Source organism: Dendrobates tinctorius, unplaced genomic scaffold (genome assembly GCF_039654945.1).
Source record: "Dendrobates tinctorius isolate UK_male_01 unplaced genomic scaffold, ASM3965494v1 ptg000173l, whole genome shotgun sequence".
Lineage (NCBI taxonomy): Eukaryota > Metazoa > Chordata > Amphibia > Anura > Dendrobatidae > Dendrobates > Dendrobates tinctorius.
In genome coordinates this window covers 256184-261355 of record NW_027361840.1, presented here as the reverse complement: position 1 = coordinate 261355, position 5172 = coordinate 256184, and the positions used below count along the sequence as shown (strand labels likewise).

At 45.0% G+C, this 5172-nt stretch overlaps 1 long non-coding RNA gene across 1 annotated transcript; it reads left to right on the top strand.

The window, feature by feature from the left end:
* Nucleotides 1-3745: 3745 nt before the first annotated feature.
* Nucleotides 3746-4782, top strand: LOC141053981 (uncharacterized). The gene is made up of 2 exons (XR_012221322.1): nucleotides 3746-3959; nucleotides 4122-4782. It is a non-coding gene; the product is annotated as an uncharacterized lncRNA (long non-coding RNA).
* Nucleotides 4783-5172: the final 390 nt, after the last annotated feature.

Here is a 5172-nt window from a genome sequence, read left to right as displayed (position 1 = left end):
TTGATCCTAGGGCAGTGTAGATAGGTGTTGGGGACAGGGGTGCAGTGTATGGCACAAGGATGTAGCAGTGCCGGAGAGTTTGTAGGAAGAAGGCAAGGACACAACAGGGTGCAGCTTCTTTACCTTTACTTGGCAAATGCAGTCCAGGGTCACGATTACAGAAGGCACAGGAGCAGGCTAGCCTGCAAGCAATTCAGGAATCTCTCTGTCAGATAGGTTGTGTAGTCTGCTTCCTAGCGCTTGCTTGAGGTACATGCAGTACTGTGTAACACTGAAGTTCTGCCTTATCTTCTCTTAGAACTACCTCGTATGGCAGACAACTCTAGCCCTCTATCTCTCTTGGATCACCCGTCGCTGTTGTGCCTCCGAGTCTTAGGTGGGAATAGAGCATTTACAGCTTCCTACTCCTCTGGTTTCTGTTGCAGGACCTTCGGTATCCATACAACCGTGGAGACCAGGCTGCAGATCATGCGCTATCACTGGGAGGGAGCTGTCTATCCTCAGCTCAACCTCCAGCTTCTCTCCACACGTCTACACAGTTCGGCCTCCTCACACTAACTGACTAATTTCCCCTCCTGGCCCCCAGAGAGAAACTTTTCCCCTTAGTATTGGTTCAGAGCTCCCTCTGCTGGCCTGGAGTGGGAACTGTGTTGCATGACATGGTTAACTGCTAGAGAGACCCCTCATTGCTTCCAAGCCTGACATCACTCTCCCTGGAGGAAGGTAATGCCACTGTGGCGACCATGCTCCTGGGGGTGCCACAGCTGCATCACTACATGTCTGTGACGGACGGTGCAATGTAACCTCCTCCTCTTCCTCCTCAGACGACCTACTCAGCTGTGTCCCTCTATGTTCATGTCAACTGGGATCTAACACCTCATCATCATCAACCTCTGTGTTATCACATTCCTCGCCCTTGGTGTCACCCTCCTCCTATTCTTGCCTGACAGCATAGTACAGTCTGTTTGAGCCTCAGATATCTGAGTCTCATCAGGATCACCTCCCCACCAGGGGTTAACGTGTGATGATGAGGGTCAGGATGCTGTTCGGACCGTAATTCGGCCTGCACAGATCCAAGCTGAAAAAATTTTGGGCATCGATGCAGATTTCCTCCTCTTGACTCTGTGAAGCTTTTGAGTATACTTCTGATGAACATGGCATAGAATGTGTGAACAGCTCTTCAGACGCACCCATCTGTGGTTTCGTACAGTCAGTTGAATGGTTGGATAGTTGGGTCATGGGGGAAGCAAGGGGAATTTGAGTGCCACCTCTGTGGACTGTACTGAGTGTGATGTTGAGGTGGGGGAAGAGGAGGAGAGGCCACTTGAAGCTGCATTTGCCATCCACTCGAGTACATGCTCTTTCAGGGTATCATCGACAAGGCGTACCGCTGTGCGGCTGCCAAGGAAAGGTAGTGGTGTAGCCTGTCCAGTAACATAAGTTGTCAGTTGTCTTTGCATAGGACGTGATGTTGCTTCACCAGTGCTTTCACAAACATTACCACCTACACCATGTACACCTTGAACACCAAGCCTAATTCCCGTTCCACCACGGCTTTGCTTTTTCTCAGTCATGCTGCTCAGATAGTGTGGTAGGAGCACAGTATTAGTAACAAAAATTAGATTTTAAACTCTGCACCACCTCTGCAAACAGCTGAATTTCAGCGACAGTAAATTCAAAGTTGAAATATGGCGTGCTGTATCGTGTTAGTCACAGAAAAAGAATTGTTCGGAGTGTGGATGAGGCCTGTATGACAAAGAAGTTATGCTACAAACACTTTTAAAGTCAGATGTCCCCTACTATATGACAATAGGAACAGAATAATTTTTGTGGCCTCTGGATCAGGCCTCTACAGCTTCATTTCATCCCAACAAAATGACACAGTGATACGGCGGGTTGGCTTTCTTTGTGGACCTCAGTAATGTCCAAAAATGAAAAAAAGTGCTGGAATGCAAATTTTACAGCCACACTGGACAGTAGCTCTCTACACTATCTGTCTGATATACAACTGCCTAACTAACTAGCTAAAATCTTGCTGTTAACGGTGGCAGTGTCAGGAGCAGCCTCTCTGCGCTGTATCAGTGTCAAAATGGAACTAAAACAAGATGTCCGCTATTTATAAGGAGAGGGACATGTGATTTCTGCAGCCAATGACACACGCCGTAGTGTCAGGACAATGTGGGTGTTTCCTACACCCTGATTGGCTAGCCACAATGTGCACACAGAAAGTTAGGAAAAAAAATGACTGCTGTGCTTACAAGAATGCCGCGCCTCTGAGCTCTGCAACCCCCCGTCATCAAACACGTGCCAAATGCTCATCATACACCACCATTGCCGTAGCCAAAGTACTGAAAATACTTTAGTGGCAAATATTTTCCCGCACCGATTTTTACCGATTATATAAAATTTTCCTGGTGTTTCCGATCACGAATCCGAATGTGCCATATTCGTGCTGAATTTATGTTTGGTGATCGATTTCCAAACAAATTCGCTCATCACTAATTGTCCTGAGAGGGCCGATACCCGCAGATGCAGAGACTGTACACCATTTTGGTTTGTTTTCTTGTTTTGCCCAAAGGCCTTTGTTTATTTCCACTTTGTGTTGGTTGCGACTGGGCCCAGCGGCTGCGATGCCGAAGCACCAACGAACAGCACGTCGAGTGATGTCAGGACGGCTAAGTGACACATAATAACTAAGGACCCGTAGTCAGCCATACCGTGGCCCTATAGTGACCGGCCTTTGCCGGAGTAGTCGTGTTCTGATAATTAGAGTTTTCTTGCATTTGGGTCCCTGCGAGGACAATCACTGTTAATTTGTTTGGTTGCTTAAGATAGCCCTACCAGCTTCCATTTATAAAAGTTACTACCTAAAGATAAATCCTTCTCGCGTCTCGTCACTGCATCCCGCGTACCTGCCATCACCACATCTACCTCAGTGTGCAGTCGAGGGGGCCGATCTGCCACAGCAGATCTATGGCCTTAACCACTGGATGACCAGTTATTAGTGGGATCTGCACTGACTTCCAGGGTTTGTAGCATCCAAATTTTTTAGATCAAACCCTTCATGATTGACTCCTCATGATTGACCTCATGATTGTGATTGACACTGATATGGACACTATTAGAGTTGAGCGACTTTTGGTTTTTTAGGGTCGAGTTTCGTTTCGTGAAACCCGACTTTTCCAAAAGTCGGGTAGAGCAAGATCGGACGATTATAGGGAAGAGTCGGGGTCGTCCCGAAACACGAAACCCAATGTAAGTCAATGGGGAATAAAAGTCGGCAGTGAGAGGAGGACAGGAAACACACCTACAGTGCCCATTTGAATGCCAAAAGCATCAATTCTTCTTACTTAAGCTGGTCAACCTTAATTAACTTCATAATACAAGTTACGCACTGAAAAATGGGGGTTATTTGGCTAAAGTTGCGGGGGGGGAGGGCTGGCTCCAGGTTTTCATGTGCCCTGGGCCAAAGAGCGCCCCTTTAACACATACCACAACTCATCATGCTCCGATACGGCAGAGAAATAGCGGTATAGTACAATGAAAAATACTTCACTTTTTACATCTCATGACGAGCCCATCTATTTCTCCATACAGAATCATTGGTCCCATATAATGTTTGAGACAGTATATAATGAGCTCCACATAATGCTACAGTATATGTTGGTCCACATGGATGAAGCTCCACTGTCTTATGGGCCCAAATAATGCTCCAAACATAATGGGCCCCATTTCTAACCCTCCATCAGGCGCAATAGATCTGACAGGCACACAGTAATTAGTTTCACTTCTCTCTCCTTGCCCACTTATCAGAAAACCCCACCCCTCCTAGTTATCTCCTGACTCTACAGGCTCTGTGAAACCTGATATCACAGTGACTCAGCAGACCTTCTAGTGAGCAGATATCAACACTTTGGCTTCTCAGGCACATTGCGCCTGATTTCAACACAAATTGAAAGGTTAGTATTTTCTTTTTTTATTCATCACGATTGTGTATTTAGCTTGTTTTATGAAGGATTAATGCTAAGTTAGTGTACATAAGTACTGTTTTCTTAGACAAAAGGAGGGTGGCTTCTAAGGCACATTGCGCCCTAACACATACTCTTTCTCTCTTGCTTCAGATTTTCTGCTGCAATGGCCAGAAAACAGTATGATTCATCTAAACCCCTTCATTTAGAAGAAATGAAGATTTTTTTTGTTAGAAGATGATGAGGAAGAACCAGCAGTAACTGAGGATTTAGAGGAATCTAGTGACATTTCATCTGAAGATGAGGTAGCAGAATGTAACACTGATTCTGGAACAGAGCAGGATGGTGATGACACTGACACAGAGGAAACAGACACAGATCTAGCTTATTATTTGGGCAAAGATAAAAATACAAAGGACGTCCCAAGGACGTTCCAGAACAAACACCGACTCTACCACCTTCTAAAAGACGCAGTTGTACTACCTGCTCATTTGTATCTGGTTTCAGAAGGCTTTCTAAATATGACTGCAAAATATGTAAAGAATCAATCTGCCTTTCCCATGCAACTTTCGTCTGCCAGCCTTGCTTTTCTAAGTGTACCTGTGCTGCTTCTGCTGCAATTGAAACCACTGAAGATGAGTAGAAAATAATTAAGTAACATCTAAGTGCAATATCCTTTAAGTTTTTTCCATAATTTTATATTTAAGCAATAGTTAAGTAAAGATAACTGGAGCCTATTTGGCGGTACTACCGAAAAGTGGTACTTTTAGTTTTAATAAGTTTATGGTTAATAAATGTTTTTTTTTGCATCTGATTTGGTGTAATCTCTTTTAATACATTCCTATGAAGGTCACTGACTACTTCTATAGTCCTGAAATTGAAATATGTAGCTACTATAGGTGGTTTTCTGACCTGTGCTTGTCAGGCACATTGCGCATGAACTGAGGAGAATCTATATTGCGCCTGACGGAGGGCTAATGCTCTAGTGTAGAATGGGCCCTGTAAATGCTGCTCCAGTGTCTGATGTCCACCTTTGGAATGTTCCAGTGTATGGTGGGCCCCATCTATCATTCTCCAGAGTATAGTGCTCCCCAAAAATTGCTGTCCCAACATTGAAAACAATCAAATAAGTCTCCTCGCTAGGGAATCCCTGTACTAGTCTGGACTCCTCGTCGTCCCCATCTTCCATCTCACTGCACAGTAT